Source organism: Oculina patagonica, chromosome 13 (assembly GCF_052425735.1).
Source record: "Oculina patagonica isolate OP01 chromosome 13, crgOcupat, whole genome shotgun sequence".
Lineage (NCBI taxonomy): Eukaryota > Metazoa > Cnidaria > Anthozoa > Scleractinia > Oculinidae > Oculina > Oculina patagonica.
The window spans coordinates 6,476,907-6,493,626 of record NC_135770.1 but is presented as its reverse complement, the minus strand read 5'-3'; the positions used below and the strand labels follow the sequence as shown (position 1 = coordinate 6,493,626).

Here is a 16,720-nt window from a genome sequence, read left to right as displayed (position 1 = left end):
TATGTGTTGGTTTGTGAGTAAGAAAAACCAGACCCGTTGTCTTATTTCATCTTTTTAGTGCGATTTTCAATAGGCCATTTCCGAGTTACCCTTTGCCTCTGTTTCAAAACGAGTTTACGTGCGAAATCATTCATATGAAAATGAGTTTCACCTACAGGTCCATTTTCATGCAAATCAAACTCATTTTCATTTGAATGGTTTCGCACGTAGACTCGTTTTGAAACAGAGGCAAAGGGTAACTCGGAAATGGCCTATTGAGTGTCGTACGTTCGGTACACTCAGTACACTTGGTACGCTCGGTACGCTCGGTACACTCGGTACATTCAGTACTGTCGGGAACAAATGACCGGAAATTAGGGAATAATACCAGTATTTGATTTTATGCGTTATTACTATTAAGAAAAACGGAGCCCGATATTCTCTCAACAGAACATAACATAACACCGCCATAAAAATTATGGTCCTCATCAAAATATAGGGAAAGGGAGTTTCTGCGAGGTTTTAAATCAGGGGCAAATTTACAAGTAACACTGGGACCTGTGTGGAGTGATAGAGAATGGATCTCGTATCTCCAATACGTAACCGATTGAGAAGCTAATTTTAGTTTATTTTACCATCAGTCCATCTAAGCTATGTTGCTAGTAAGAAGCAATTTGGCCAAACACTACCTTTGGGCTTGTTTAAATTTTGCCCGGTTTTCTCAGACAGTAACTCTTTAAATACAGTGGAATCGCGATTTCTCCAACTCTCAATTTCTCGAACCTCCTGATAACTCGAACCAAAGGTCTTTTTCCCTCCCATAATCGAACACTGCAATTTTACATTAGCCATTTCAAAGTGGATGACCACTATAAACAACATTTACCGCAATGATTCGATTTAGCGCCCATGGCGCTTATTTGCTTTTGGCACCTCACGGGAGGGCGCTTATTCGGGACAGGGTGCTTATTTAATTTTTTGAGAAACAACCAAAAGCTCAAAACAAAACTTTAATAAATATTAAACTAGAAACTATAACAGTAACACATTGTTGAAAGTTCAATTACTTTTGAAAGAATTGTTCATTTTAGCAGTAAATATATACATGAACTGTACGGTGAATGTTCATAAGTTTATCTAGTCGACGTCGATGACTTCAGTAGGGGCAGTTATCCATAACAGGGGGCGCTTATTGGAATAGGCGTTTATTGACAAAAAACACATTCGAAGAGAGGCGCTTATTCGGAAGGAGGCGCTTATTGGAAGGGGGGCGCTTAATTGAATCATTACGGTATATTTTTACATGGGCGAAAAATTTGCTAAGGAAGCCTTCACGCTACTGGGTACTGATCTCCTTCAGGCGGCTGAACAGTCCGAAGCCATGCCGCATTGATTTGATTGGTTTGTAAAAGACCTTTTTGGTGGTGACCAATATCTTCCTCTCGATTTAATTGTGGCGCGTGCTGCTCACCAAAATATATGTTTTTTAGGCCAGAAAATAGCCATCTACATAATGTAGGTGGGTTTTCCGCCCCCCCCCCCCCCCCTCTCTCCCCTTCCACAACTCCTGCAGTGCCCTTGATTTTGGCGTTTACCTGCATGTTCGCAGGCTTGGTCAATGAGAATCGTAGAAAACTTGCTGAAATTGTTCCTCAGTCTGTCTGGCAATGCTTGCATATCCCGACGATGGATACTAACCCAGCGGCTCTAGTTGACGTTGTCTAATTAAAGCAGAGAATAAGAACATAAGTTCTTGAAGATACTCTTGAATCAGAGTAAAATCGCGCAGTCTGCGTATAAACGCCACTAAGAGAATTATTTCTGTTGTGAGAAACAGAAGCGAAATGTTGGGTATGCTTCTGTCATCGCTTGTCGTCATTTTTTCAAATCTTGCTCCATGCTTTTCGAATTAGTAAATTTAGCCTCCTGTTGGAGCTTCACTATAGCGCCTGTGCCGTCATCTGATACATGTTTCGCTTCCGAGTAATAAGAGCTGCTCTCAAAAACGAATCGGATGTACCGGACGTTGCTACTCCCGCTTTTTTTCAAGGAATTAACCCATCCATAACCATGCAACAGATCCCCAAGGGCATTCCACAAAGCCCCCGGGGGTAGTCCTATATGTGGGCTATATAGGTATGTGCCGCGGGATACGGTATCGTTTTTTTGAGGTTCTCGGTCCTTAAATAGGGTATCAGTTTTGCTCCTTTTGGCAATGTGTTTCCAGTGTGATCCTTAGATAGGGTACCTAAATTCTATCAGCTAAAATAAACGCCCAGCTAAACGAAAAAAGTATCTTAAAACTGAAATTTCTGTTCAAGTATGAATAAAGGGATTTGATAAAGATTTGTGTTCTGCCGTGCACGGTTAGCCGTTATTTGGGTCGTCACGGAACGCTTCTCCTCCCCATGAAAAGGATGTCATTTTTCGGTTGGGCCTTAAAAAGGGTATCAATTTTCGCTTTCTTTATCCTTAAATAGGTCAGGGATTAAGAACCTTCGCGGCACACCCCTATCCGAAATTTATGGGAGTACCCCCCCCCCCCCCGGGCACAAAGCTTTCGCTTTTGCTTTTTCAGTCCTACAAAACATAATCAGGAATTTGTCTTCGCTATACAACTACGGCATGCTTCAGTCAATTATCTTGTATATTGCATAACGGGGACGGGGCAACTACAAGCTAGTGCAGGATTTTTGTTCTCATATAAGAACTTAGTGACGTTCTTACAATCTCTATGCTATGTTTAGCCATTGCTGGCATGTCTGCTTTTTCAAGAAAGGGGGAAGCATTGCAATAATCAAGTACGATGTTCAACGGTAGGTTGAAGAGAAGCGTGCAAGGCGGCCTATGAATTGGCGGATCCTTATAAAGCGTTCCTAAAACTGCCCGCAAAGCAACTAAGCTACACGTTTTGAAGCATGGCATAACATGAACCTGAAAACGATATGCGAAAACACATATACGGTAGATGAGAAAGTTAAAAACTGAACAAACCTCTAAAAGTGACCTCTTCTCCGACGGCTTTTTGATAGTTTGGATTACAGCTGGCTTACCTGGGTTTTGTGGAGGTGGGATGGTGGCGGCTGTACACAACTACGGCTGCTTGAGCGGCTTGAAAGTTTTCATCTGCTGGGACTTTTACATCACGGTCAGCCATTTGAACTATACCTCTTCGCTAGATCGACAGAATGGAATTCAGGGCCGTAACTAGCAAGAGGAAAGACGAGGCACTTGCCTGGTCTTGATTTTAACCCAAAATTTAAAACGAAATATGTTTAGTAGGGAAAATATTCCCCAGTTGCACAAGATTGATTTTTTTCAAGCAATTTCTTATGAAAAATGTTCAAGGAAGAGTTTCAGAGCATATCGTTCTCTAAATGTTCTGGAGGGCATGCCCCCCAGAAACTCCAAGCAAGATCTTGCCTCGTCTTTGCCAAAGGTCTGGTTACAGCCCTGATGGCATTGTCCATTCTTTCTCATCTCCTTTTATATGTGAGAGGTGAGACCGCTGAAAATAGGCTGACCCTTGCAAATTTAATCAAAGCGTTTCCAATTTAAGGAACTCCATACTGTGCTTTATCCAGCTCTTTTCTATAATTATGGATTGCTTCAGCTTGATTCCTCCAGTGCACCCATTCGTGCTTGTTACAGATGGCACAGTAGTTGTGTCGGTGACTTGTATGGGTGACACATTAGTTAAAGCATCTGGAAGACAGGACTAGGTTTCTCTTAAGAGTTTGCAATTTGTGTATAAGATGCCCCTCTACATGTTCCTTCATTGTCTTGTGTCGGAAACTGCATTATGCTGTCTCCAGTCCCATGCAAGGACCGTGGTGGATGATGGGTTATGATAGATATTATCGAGTGACCACTGGTATAATCAATAAAAAAATAAAACTGGATCACTATGATATTTGAAACTACACTGTTATTTGGAAATCAATCACTGTTATTTGGTTTCTTGTATTTAATTAAGACACGAGAATGCCATTAACTTGGAATGATGCAAATTTGCATTTTAAAGACGACATAACGCAACTTCAAAATCCAAACATTCTTATGAATACTCAGTATTTCGATATACCCATTAATCTTTCCATTTTGCAGAAATACTTTGCAAAAGGATATGGTTGGTACCCGTTTAGACCAAGTGATTTTCGCGACACGTGTGGTGGTTAAGAAGGACTTTAAATAAAAACCGCGCTTGCAGTGGCAGAAAATTGGAAAATCAAATTCCTTCATTTGTTTGCTCATTAATAGCTTTTAGGTAGATAAGAAACCTGATGTATTTTGTTCCCCCCAGAAGTCTTCTAATTTCGAGAAAAAAACCAAAGTCAGTTTTCGTGATCGGAGCCTCAAAGTGACACAATTTTCAACCCGAAATTCGCTATCGTTAACTCTCGTCGCGTTCACAAACAAAGCCACATTGAAAGCTTTGGATGCTTTCTATCAACAGAGAAACTCTTTTCCATTCGCTAAAATATAATTTCAGGGCTTAAGCAAAACTCTTCGAACTGAAATAATTAAAAAGGCGGGGAATACTTTTCACGATACTAGAAAGTCGAATTAAACAGCAGTTTTCAACGGAATTATTTAATATGTGGTATAACTCCAAATTTTCTCAATTGTCGTTTTAACACACATGTAAATGTTTAAGACATACCTGAGAATTGGCTTGGGTTGTTGAAGGCAGCATATTTACCAATGCATCGTAGCCCCACAAAATGTTGTGATATCGATCAAAATAGCCTAACTTACAGCTAAACATTTCTTGGCTCCAAAATACAACAAAGCAACTGTTAAGCGCGAAATTCCTTTTGCATCTTCATCCTTAGCAATTTTCCTTTATCGTGGTTCTTTTCTCTTGACGAAAGTGTGTACAGAACTCCAGAACGATCAATTTGCTTCCTCAAACTGCGTTGGCGGTGCTGGAGAATTGTTTTGCGTTATTTTAACTCCGTGATATTCTCGACCCCAGAGCTCTTACTGCGCAGACTCACTTACGTCACAATATCGTGTTTCATGTCACGTGTATTATGTCACGTAAGTCACAAATCTAATCTTGTGGCAAAATGGCGAAGAGGTTTTGCGATCAAAATGGACCTTAATTGACCCAGGTTGGCTTTTTTATCTCACTCTTTCGTTGAAAAGGGAATTTTGCAATGGAACATTTGGCAAGAAGAAGGAAAGACGAGCATTTGGGGTTAAAACATTCATTATCGTGGCGTTTGGCAATGAGAGGTATTTACACAGTTTACGGTCATGCTGTGAAAATTTGCCGAAGTTTGATGACCTCTAAGTGAGAATCTTTCCAATAACCCAAGCCAATTCTCAGGTATGTTTAATAAGAATATCTGTATGCATGTTTGAGCGAGAATTAAAAAAAATTAATGTTATACCACATGCTAAATACTGCCGTTGAAAATTACTATTTCATTCAAATTTTTGTTATCGTAAAAAGCATTCCTCGTCAGTTCATTTTTATCAGTTGGAAGAGTTGCGCTAAAGCCCTGAAATTATATTCTAGCGAAAGAAAAAGAGTTTTTATGTTGATAGGAAGTGACCAAATTTCTCTGCGCGGTTTTGTAAGCGAACGCGAGGAGTGTTCATAATAGCTAATTTCGGGTTTAAAAGTTAGGAAATTTGTGACTTCGACCACCGAAATCGATTTTCTTTGTTTTCATAAAATTAGAAGACCTCTAGGGGAAACAAACTACATCAGGTTTCTTATCTACCTTAAAGCTAATAATGAGCAAAAAACGAAGAAAAATCGATTTTCCAATTTCTGCCACGAAATCAAATTCTTGCTCGGCCGTTCGTTAAAGTCACTCTTAAGAAATTAATATTTTTGCACTTTTCTCTCTGCATAAAAAGAGGCAGAAATTCCTTACCCGGATATAGTTCATCATCATATTACACACAAAATCAAAAACAATCAAAAAACACTATAGTGACGTAACAAATGACGTCACTTTCGCCTCCAAGTGAGAAGGTTTTTTTGGAACATATTTGGGAATGATATGTTCAAAGCTCTTTATATGCAAAGTTCGGTGCGTTTGTCCGGTCTGTAACGATTTCCGCAAAATTTGTCACTAGCCCGCTAGACTGAGTGAAATTGATTAATTGGTGGTTTTCATATGATGTCATCAAAATTCTAAAATCCTCCCTGTTAATCCTACAAAGCTATTCTTTTGATATATTATTTAAGCAATAGAACACACTTTCTAGGGCTTTACTGGTGTAATAAAGCCACGCGGGATGTTGGGAGAACACGAGAAAAGCTTGTAAATCGCGAGCCGTCAGGCGAGTGATTTACAAGCTTTTCGAGTGTTCTCCCAACATCCCAAGTGGCTTTATTACGCCAGTAAAGCCCTAGAAAGTGTGGTTTATTGCTTTTATGAAATAACTATAGGAAACGTCCTTCACAGAAATAAGAATTTTTTTTATTTTTCGTGATCAAATGTCTTATTCTCAACAAGTTCATCGAATGACGCGGTAAACCAATCACAGCGGCCGAAAGAATAAATCGCAGGTTCAGCTCCACACACAAAATCCACAAATCGACGCGACAAAAACGTTTAAAAGTTCTTTTAAAGCTATGAAAGTCATAAGAAAGGAAAGGAAAAAGACAAACTGTCACGGTATAAAATGTATTCAACGATTTTAAAGTTCTTTGACGTGGAAATCTAGCAAATTGTGGCCGGAGTCATTCACCGCGAAAGTAAAAGCAGGTAAAAGACTGCACGAAAACTTTGCAAGTTTACAAACTTCGCAGACTGACAAAGGTATTGAGAATAAAGGTTAGTTCCACAAACACTGCTTTAGAAATTTGTTCTGAATTTATCTATTCCGTATTCTTTCGTTTTCGCCGAATAACAGACTTAAGCACGTAAAACTGAAGATATAATTTAAGCGCGTACAAGAACTCAGTGTGAGGTTCTGCCATCAAAATAATTCTAGTTCATCGCGACAAATTTGATCAGTTTTAATTCCTTTCAAATAACATTTCCGAGTTAATGTTGAATGGAACTATATCCATATTTTTCCAGTCCAGTGAAAGCAGACCTGTTCATTTTGTTTTTTCTCACTCAGTCAGTGTTTGTCTCTGCGTTTTCGTTTTCAGTTTTTCTCTAGTTCCTGTTTTTTCTCACTCAGTCAGTGTTTGTCTCTGCGTTTTCGTTTTCAGTTTTTCTCTAGTTCCTTTGCTCAACTGTGGTGTGCGGGAAAATTCAATTTTGTGATCCACCCTCAGTACATTTTCATAATGATCATTTACGGTAATCATATATCCTCCGTTTTAACCATAATATAGACCAAAAGAATACATTCAACTAACGTTAATACTTCGTCCTTATGCGTAATCGAGCGTAATGCGGCCATGTCGGGACAGAAGCGGGACTTTACTGGTACAATAGTACATAGGTTTTTGACCAATCAGAGCGCGCGTAGTATCTGAGTTATTTTATAAAGATATAAAGAGCATTAACTACTGTGCAAATTGTGGTATCGATTCAGTGCTTCGTTTAGGAATGAAAGCATTTTGAAATTTGTGATGTCCCGGATGAACGTGTTTCTTATTTGTAGTAAATAATAAAGATGGTATGGTGTTTCTTATTTGTCACAAAACGGGTATTTCTATCCCATTTTTTAATTTTTAATATCTAAAATGATATTAGTAAACGCAAATAATATTCATGGAAGAATCTACTTTTATGATTGATAACTATTCTACGGCAGCCATGTTTGTGTCGCAAAGAGACACACAAACATGGCGGCTGACTGTAATTTTCTCAAAATTATTTTCGTAACACCTCGGTTGTGTAAAACGCTACAAAGCTATAATTTTGAAAAAAAATTCCTCCTGTCCGCTCTAATGCTTCTTGTGCAAGCAAACAGTTTTTGTAACACTGATGAAAACTACCAATTCAAGGTTTGGTTTCTTTAGCACTAAATATTCGGCGGCCGCTGTCGAATAAAAGGTGATCATCAGTGTCCACCGAAAATTTCGTGAGAGAGACACCCTAATTCAGATATTATTTAATCACGGTACTGAAATAGTTAATGGTTCTCTGTGGCTGGAGTTTTTATTTTCCACTATGTAAAAAAACTGATTAACGGGCATTTCGAGCCAAACGATTATTTTATGAAGATATGTTTGTCGGTTCACTATTGTAGCAATTTTTTCTTAGTACATCATCAATAATTTGTTCGGCAGTGAGGTGATATCATGAGAGAATTGCACCCTACAGTGTTAAAGCCGGAGTGGAAGGAGGCTGGGTATTGGAGGGGCATTTGAAATGTCTCGCCACAGGGCTTTTGTCTCTTCTTCAGGACCCAGAGTGCCTGGTGGCACATGGGGCTTCCGTCAAGTTTCTCGACTGCTGGCTGCTGCCGGTCCTCTGCCTGTTGTCTAGTTGTTTCAATTGTGAGGCCATTCTTTAAAAAATGTTTCTGCATTGTTCTTCACCATGGTCTCCTTAGGCCTGCTTCTGCTACGCTTTCCTCGGGGTGTACATCTCAATTCAACCTTTTGCACTGAGCCTGCTCTCATCCGTAGGACATGTCCCAGCCATCTCCACCTTCTCTTTCGCACAACAATTGAAACTGTTTCAAGAAAACATGTTGACAAAAGGTCTTTGTTACTGATCTGGGCATTTGTGGATGGTCCAAAAACTAATATTTTGTTAAAAAGTCCACTAAAAATGGTCAAAAGTACCCACTAAAGGCAGAAAATTGCTGTCTCCCCCTCTTTTACGACGTATCATTGATTAGTGCATAAAAAAGAATGAAAAAAAAAAAAACCAGCAACACTTGCTGTCTTGATGTAATACCAAGTTCTAAAAATAGCATTACGAGGAACGTTTGGCAACCGTTAAAGAGAATTTAGATTTTGACACGAGCAAATGAAATTTATTCACGCGCTATTTACTCTTCACTAAATTGACGCTCGCTTAAGAGCTTTAAATGGAGTGAAAATAAATAATGACGGTTAACTTATCGATTCCTTATAGTACTCAGAATTCCATTAATAACGCATAAAAATCATATAAGTCACACAATTAGAATACAATCAAGGTTATATCGCTTTTGAAGTAACGTAAATTTTAACAAGTGTGTGACAGCAGTAGGGCTTTATGCATAGTAATAATAATTTAAAAGTTTCCAAACCGCTGTAATTTGCATACCTTTTGTTTTTCTGTTTTCGAATTATACCAAATTTGAGGATGCTTTACGAGCGTAAGCAAGAATGTTTTATAACTCTTAAGCATTGGATATGATAAAAAGCTAACGATGTAACCAATGTTCTTTCTCCGGCAGTGCTTTTTCGATGGCAGATTTTTGTACCAAAACTATGCAGTGTGCCTCGGGCAAATTACACCACTGAAAATAGTGTCCAATCCTGATAACAGATGTTCAGTTCTCGTTCAGGCAGATTTTAGACTTTCAGGAATAGAAGAGATTTCAGCATAGAGAGCTATGAATATCGAAATTTGACTCGATGGATGTGCTTAAAACTGAGTCCGAGTTTGATTGCATACACGAAGTTTAAATCGTCATAGAATATTCTCGTGGATACCTTTATCACACAAAGAGTTATTCTTCATCGGAGTATAAAGAAATATATAACGGCGGTATACGTCTTAATTAACCTCGCTGCTTTGCATCGTGTGTAAAAATTTCATAAAATGAAATAAAATGATGAATGAAAAAATCATTAAATTTATGTGTCCCTAATCTGATAAAGAACGTCGCATTTCATTTCGCCACTCGCTCGGATGGCTGATAGAGCCCTTGCCTGCGTCTTGGGTTCTATCTTGCCCTTTTGGGAGCGGGGATATGAGTATTATCTTTATCAGAGTAAAAAGACAGGGTTTTGAGACGGAGTTTTAATTTCTGTAAAAATGAATAACAAGTACAAATTCTATGTGGCATTCTCTGGTTTTTCCAAGAATCCATGGATGAAATCGTCTACACAATGGTTTATTCTTCGTTACGCTCAGTTGCTAAGTGTATTATGACTATTAACTTGGCCTTGTCAAAACAGTGATAATTAACCAAGTATTTATTGACTGTTTCTTCGTTATCTTTTGTCCAGTGGCGACACAAAGACAGCTAAGCGGCAAAACGCTTTAATCTTTAGTTCACAACCAAACTCAGAAAGGTATTTAGACTTTTGGAAGCGCATCAAATTTAGTCATCATTTTTGAATTGTGATTTTGTTTTAACAAACGTCTATCTTAATTTCTCAGACGTGGTGCGTGGATTCGAACTTTAATTTGGTAAGTGGTTGAATTGTTTCAGTTATTGGTTCGTTTGGTATAGAGATCTATAGAGACTGAAAACGCATTTATATTTTGGCTGAAACGTTAACTAAAGCTTTGTAATCATTAAAAAATACTTTGCACACTGCAAGACAGTTTGAAACGTCAACAAGAAACTAATGAGTGAATTCAAAAGAATGAACGCATTCGGAATAGAAATTCCGAAGCGTTTTAGATTTTAAACGTGACGCTCGGTTTATCATAAAACTGGCTCTCAGCAGGTCGCTAAGGGATCCTTTTTAAACTCTTTCGCACATACACAGTCGGGGTCGATCAGGCTACTGTTTCGTATGCACGGTTGGGCGAGATTGCCGCGAGATACAATTTGTGTGCAAATATTTCGTGTCAAGCTAGCAACACTAATGTATGTTTTAATTTTAATTCGGTTTAATTTGGTCGCAGAACTTTAATTTAAACTGCCTTAAAGAATTTCGTTGTTCTCCAGTTATACGCGTTTTGGCTTAGTGCGTAGCATTCAGAAGACAAATACTAATCCTTCTGAAAAGTTGAGCTTCCCGTTTTTAACTTAGCTGAGATAACTTAAAGCTTTGCCATTACAACCGAGTATTGTCCGTCACTGAGCCGTTTTTCGATGCCGAATCATGCACTGCTCTTCATCCACAGACTTAGAAGTTAGAACTACCTTGTACAGCATAATAAACAGTACCACAAAACGTACTGCTCAGTAGCTTTCATTTGAATGGTGGGTTTCATCAACAGACTCAGAAGTAAGAATCACCTTGTACAGCTTGACAAACATTACTAGTGCAGCTCAATAGCTTTCATTTGAATGGTCATATGTCGGGGTTTCATCCACATACTTCAAATTTAAAACCACCTCGTATAGCATATATGTAATAAATAGTACTACAGAACGTACTACTCAGTAGCTTTCATTTGGATAGTCACATCCAGAGACTTAAAGGGCTACGACACGGGGATTTTGCAGATTTTTGGTCTCAGCGTTCTAAAATTAGTGGTTGGCAACTTTACCCATGAAAAAACATTATGATATCTTTGAGCATCAAAAGGAAGATATAACCTTAATTTGCGGATAGAATCAAGCTACGGCTGAAAGTTTTGAGCAGTTCTTTCATGTGGTACTATTTTTTACGAGTTTGTCCTAAATAGAACTGAGCTCACTATCTTTTAGCTTTGGGGGACATGGGCTTATCAGTCAAACGGGCTGTTGCGTCTTAGAGGTTTTAGGCATGTTTGGAGGAGACTAATCATACAAAGCTAGATCATGAAATTGGAATAAGGCTCGTGCTGATTAAAGAATCGTTGGTTTTGTTAGCTGTACTGACTTGATATGTTTTTACTGATCGATTCAGTATTGTCATTAATCTGTAGATAGCAAAGGCCCTACTTGTGGAACTCTTATCTAATTCATTCGGTTGTTTTGTACCTAAGGCAAACGAAAATACCTTCAAACTATGACACAGAAGCTAAAGAATGTAATAATCTTAAAAAACGGCCATTGGAAAATAATTTGATAAATAGTAAAAAAACGCTCATAGCCTTAAGTACGGTGCAAATAGCTAAATGGAAACGTGTTATCCAAAATTGGCGCTTCTTTGTTTATCTTTTTGCTTACGGCTTGTTTTTTCTAGAATGTCAAATAACCAAGAAAACAACCAAATACACACTCTAAACATTGGGTGGCCGCTGTCAAATACAAAGAGGCCATCAGTGGCCACCGAAAATTTGGTGGAAGAAACCCTAACTCGGATATAAATTAATCACTCTACTGAAATAGTTAATGGTTCTCTTTGGCTGGAGTTTTTGTTTTCCACTATCAGATGTTAAAAAGTCAATTACCGGGCATTTTCAACCACACGAATATTTTATGAAAATGTGTTTCTCAGTTAACTTTTGTAGTATTTTATTCTTACTACATAATCAATACTTTGTTCGGAAAAGAGGTGTCATCATAAGAGAATTGCACTTATCAGTGTTGAGCCGGAGCAGAATGAGGCTGGGTATTGGAGGGGCATTTGAAATGCCTCACCACAGGGCATTTGTCTCTTCTTCAGGACGCAGAGTGCCTGGTGCCACATGGGGCTTCCGTCAGGGTCCTCTGCCTGTTGTCTAGCTGTTTCAATTGTGAGGCCACGCTCCAACAAATCTTTCTGCACTGTTCTTCTTGTGTCATTCTCAATGCAACTCTTTGCACTGAGTCTGCTCTCATCCGTAGGACATGTCCCAGCCATCTCCACCTTCTCTTTCGCACAACAATTGAAACTGTTTTAAGAAAACATGATGACAAAAGGTCTTTTTTGCTGATCAGGGCATTTTTGGAAGGTCCAAAACGTCACTTAACTTTACTAATATTTTGTAAAAAAGTCCATTAAAAGTAGTAATGTACTACACTCTGAGGCAAATTTGTCTTAGAGATGTAGTACATCACTACTACCAGTGGTGGATCCAAAATATGGGGACAAAAATGGATTCAAATATTGGAATCAAATATTGGAACCAGCCCTTTTATGTGACTTCAGTGGTCGGTCCAAAATATGGGGGACCACCCTAGGTTCAAAATAAAAAAAACTTCTTATACTCTTTTTCAAACTTTTTTTATAGTGCTTTCGAATGGGATTGTCTTATATGGGTCCACTTGCTACCCAGACTGTACTCTTTTTTACATTGCTCACAAAACCATCGTGTATTTCGCATATAACGGGCTTTTGTGCGCCTTATAGCTTTCATTTTGTCTTCTTTGGTAAACCATCTCTGGTATCGGCCATTAACAATATTATCATTCCAAAACATCAATTGTTATATATTAATAACACAATATATTAATTTCTTATATCAATAATAGTGCGTTTAAAATAAACTTTGAAAATCAACCCTTGCAATAAAAATCTGAATACAATTTCATCAATTTTTTAATTCCTTCAACTTTATCATTTTTAATCATATCATTTAAATTAAAAACAGTATTACTGTTTGATTTATCTCTGAAATAAACACCTTTAAAACAAGGAATAATTTTCCTTAAATCATAATCAATGTCTAATATTAGCAATTTATTTTCATAAATGACATAAATATTATCATCCGTTTTACCTAAAATTTTAAAAGGATCAAGCCTCGCTCCATCTTTATCCATCTATATATTAACTTAAGATTTTAATTTTTTAAGTAGAATATTTTTGTATTAAAAATGAAAATATGTAAACCAAGCAAAGCAGATTATTTTTGACAATATTTAAAATCAAATGCTCTTATAGTTTAATTGAAAAATCTTGGATCTTAGTGCGTTTAAAAATCAAATCGCTCGCTCTGCTCAAACCCTAGGTCAAATTAATATCCATAAGGATACGTTTCTATACAGCTTTCCGATATGTATTTTATTGCGCGCTTGTCATATCCAAAGGTGTATACCTTTTCTTCATATTTGTTTACAATTTGTTTATTCTGTCTGGTAATTTTATTTTCATTTACTAATGTGAGTTCTTTGATTTCGTTCTTTACAATTTTAATCATATTTGCGTGATTCAGTATCTGGGAATTTTCATGGTTTAACCTGAAACCTTTAATAACACATTTCTGTTTATTATTTCCATATGTGAAACTGTAATTCTTTGGACCTCCAGAAACGAATGTATTATTTATAGCTTCACCACCTAATTCATCTGTTAAATCACCTAACATATCACCTGTTTCTATCACCTTACTATTTTGAGATTCGATATACACAATACTATCTGTATCAAAATATAATACCTGTTTATCTAAATAGTCTAGTTTTTCATACAACATTAACCGTGCACTGCTAGTCGTGAAACAGGCTACATAGATATTTGTATTATAGGAATTATCAACAAACTGATCCTTATAAGTGTAACTCATCTGTACCATCTCATCGGTTATGAAATTCATGTTTAAATTACCTATAGTATCGTCGAGAACTACTTGATAAAATTCATTTATATCAGTTACGTATTTGCACTGATTCATGTTATTTCGTTGACCAAATTTCCCCCAAAGTGAGTTTAAACACATTTTTGCAATGGCTCGTAAACCTGAATTTTCATTTAATTCACCTAAATCAATATCTAAATTCTTTTTGACTTTATTTCTGAAATTCATCTCGTCATTGTTATTTTTAAAATTATATTTCGTTGATTCAAGTTTGAGTTTCATAAATTTTTTTATATATCCCTTGAATAGATCGTCGGATGAGTTTTCAAAATGCCAAACTTCATATATTTTTGTAATTCTATACCCTTTTTCAATGGCTTTGTTGACTTCATCGGTTGTCCATGTGCCTATGAATGATCGTTCATTTTCATTATGTTGGCATCTTTCTTGTTGCTTTGATTTAGCACATGATAAACACAGAGGGAACATTAGCTTTTCAGAATTTTCACATTTTATTTTTTGAGGCAGAACAGGATGGCATAGTTCTCTTGGTGCCAAAATTTTACATTTTATGAATCCATACCATTTCTTATCGTATTTTTCTGGCGATATAATTTTTTCAGGATGACCTATGGGATATTTCTTGTAGAACTGGACAGTTGGGTACAAGGAGCAGAAATCAACATATTTACCATATTCACCATCTTTGAAATTGTATAAGAGCTTGGAAGCATTAGTCCTTCCTCCGAAAAATCCATCCCTTGGGTTTAGTGGTCCAACCACTTCTCTATTCAAATCATTTTTATAATATTTCTGAAAACTTTTATCCTTTTTTAATTTACATTCCCACATCTCAATAAGATTGTAACCAGCACTCGTTATTTTGTTGTTTTTAGCTTTTGTTTTATTATATAAAGTACCCATATCGCATTGATTCTTATTATTGATTACATCAGGCTTGTAACAATCTGGACAACCATGCCAGAAACAACCTTGAAATTCATAAACAGTATTTGTAGATTCACAAAATCCATCTACTTTTAATTTGTTATTGATAACTTTTTCGCCACCTTCTAAGGCATGTTGAATTTTAATATTATTTTTCTCAGCAATGTAATCAAGCCATGCAATACTGACTGCACTATGGTTTTCTGTTTGAACAACGTTATCAACTACAGCTATGGTAGGCATATAATTACCTCTATAAATAGCCATACAAACACCAGCTATTGTGATGTATTTTAGTGGATCAATATTTTCTTCATTTATAAAATCTTGTCTAAATTTTAGCATGCATTGCCTCAATATATCAACATCCGAACGACAGTATTCAACTATCTCTTTTTTGAAATCGAAAACATAATTTTCATTAACACGATCGTCATACCATTGTAAAAATTTCTGTCTATCTTCTGTTTTCATTTGATTATAGCCATAATGTTTTTTGGAAGGCATCTCTCCTATATACTTTTGATTACAAACTTTGTTGAAATAATGTGGAAAATATCCTTTTTTCAACTCGTTTAAACCAAACGTTTTAGGAAACGATGATAACGATTGTTGAATGAAATTTAAGCTGTCGATTATTTTGATTCTTAATTGTGGAATTTCCATCATCATAATTTTTGCACCATTGTAAATACAATAAGGTTTAAAACTGTTATCTATACACCATTTAAGAATAAAATGGCTATCGTATCCTTTTGAATTGTGAGCCAGAAGTGTATATCCTTTATATTCATCATTGAGGATTCCGTTACAAAAACTATTAATATCATTGAAGATTGATTCATTACCATTGAAATCATGGCAGATAGCTAAATTAACTTCATGTGTTCCAGTGTTTTGTCTAGCTTCGAAATCGAAAAATAAATATTTTTTATTATATGTTTTACATGAGTAGCAATAATCTTTTCGTTTTATTTTTTTATTTAATCTACAAGGATTTTTGTAATCTTTGGTACAATTTCCACCCTTACACTTGATCTTTTTCATGAAACATTTATGTTTGCTTTCACAATAGCTATTAAAATTATTACACATTTTGTAACCACATTTATGTATTTTAATATATGTTTTTAGTATAATTTGATTGCATTTTAAACATTTTGCTACACTGCTACATACTGAATCATTTCCATCTTTTTTCGATCGGTTACTAGTATGGTTTTTAAAACAACTATTACCATGGAAAACACGATTGCAGTGATTGCAGGTTACGTCTTTACCATCACATTTATTACCATCTGAAAAATATTTAAAACAACATAAGCATTTCTGAGGACATTTATGTTTATCACGTTTCGTATAAGTTTTTTTACAAGAATGACAGAAATATGCTACATTTAAAAAAGCTGTCATTGATTTTATAACATCAAAATGATTCCGTGTTTTGTATAGATAAATTTTATCAGCTTTTCCCTTATTGGAAGTATATATAATCTCATTGAATTGCTCACTATCGATTATATTTATTTCTACATCTAAATGTAATGCAAAGCTATTTACATCTTCTAAAGAATTTCCATAATCGTTTATTGAAACATTAG

General features: G+C 36.4%; 1 protein-coding gene across 6 annotated transcripts in view; it reads left to right on the top strand.

Annotated features, from left to right (window-relative positions):
- The first annotated feature begins 10,063 nt into the window (after window positions 1–10,063).
- Window positions 10,064–16,720, top strand: part of LOC144635013 (uncharacterized) — a 32,186-nt gene continuing 25,529 nt past the window's right edge. For 2 of the 6 annotated variants that reach the window (XM_078494078.1, XM_078494075.1), the window contains exons 1-2: window positions 10,064–10,141; window positions 10,230–10,259. The gene's annotated coding sequence lies outside the window, so the exon portion shown is untranslated. The other 4 variants (XM_078494079.1, XM_078494077.1, XM_078494080.1 and 1 more) reach the window with 2 other exon arrangements.